The sequence below is a fragment of the Galeopterus variegatus genome, unplaced genomic scaffold (genome assembly GCF_000696425.1).
Source record: "Galeopterus variegatus unplaced genomic scaffold, G_variegatus-3.0.2 Scaffold2320, whole genome shotgun sequence".
In the NCBI taxonomy this organism is placed as follows: domain Eukaryota; kingdom Metazoa; phylum Chordata; class Mammalia; order Dermoptera; family Cynocephalidae; genus Galeopterus; species Galeopterus variegatus.
In genome coordinates, this window is record NW_007728431.1 from 263,752 (window position 1) to 265,082 (window position 1,331).

A 1,331-nucleotide genomic window follows, 5' to 3' on the forward strand; every position below is an offset into this window, starting at 1 on the left:
AAAAAAAAAAAGATATTAGGGTGGGACCCAAACCAATATGATTAATCCTCATAAGATGCAGACATTTGGAAACAGACATACACAGAGGGAAGACAAGGAGAAGGTGGTCATCTATAAGCCAAGGGGAGAGGCCTCAAGAGAAATCAACCCTGCTAACACCTTGATTTCAGCATTCTAGCCTCCAGAATTGTGAGAAAATAAATTCTGTCACTTGTCACCCAGTCTGTTACTTTGTATGGCAGCCTGAGCAAACTCATATACCTGGTAATCTTTGGATGCTAGATCTTGTGAATTTTACTTGTGGGTGCTGGATAGTTTTATATTCTTATTAATATTACTGAGCCTCATACCCAGATGCAGTTATTTGGAAACTGATTCTTTTGCATTTTGCTTTTATTATTAATTAGGTGGGTCTGGAAGAGTGCTCAGTCTAGGGCTAATTATTTCCCACTATTGAAGCATGATGTTCTTGAATATTCTACCCAATGCCACGTGAATTATGGTCTGGCTGTACAGTTCCTGTTCCCTCTAATCTTTAGTGGGCAGTTCTTTCCCCAGCCTCAGGTAGCGCATGCGCATGCACACACACACACACACAAGCACGCACGCACACACACACAGGTTGATCACTGTTCTTCTGAATGCTTAAGGGGGACCCTCTTCAAACCCCAGGTCTCTCTCTCTGTGCTGTTCTCTCCTCTCTGGTACTCTGTCCTATGAACTCCAGCCACCTCAGTCCCATATCTACAACTCAGGGGGCCCAAAAGCCGTCACCCCTCCTCCCTGCACTGCAGCATGGAAACTCTATCAAAGCAGTCAGCTGTGGCAATCAGAGGGCTAGCCTCATCTGTCTGCCACTTCTCAGAGAGAGGGTGCCTGGTGCCAAGTGTCTTGAAAACTTGTTTCATGTATTTTGTCTGTTTTTGTTGTAATTGCTGTGTTAGTTATTTTACGGTATATTTGGTCTCTAACAAATAAATTCCATCATGGCTAGGAGTGGAAGTTCTATATTTATTTTTAAATAATTAGTTTTCAATTCCATTATTATAAGCATCAAAATTGTTGACGAAAAATGCCTTATCATTTTATTTTATTATCTCAGAAGGAAGAAAAGATTCACTCCCCAAAACTATTAGTTGGATTAAACTCTTTATTTTTAGGTAGAAATCTTAACAATCTTCAAAATCAGTCAGTATTGTGAGCAATTTCATTCTACAGAATTGAAAACTTTGAGACCTTAATAAAACACACAAGAGCAATCCATAAATGTCTCTTTGTTCCCAAAGAAGACAAAAAATCATGAGGATTTCATTGGCAGAGTTAACAGTTGG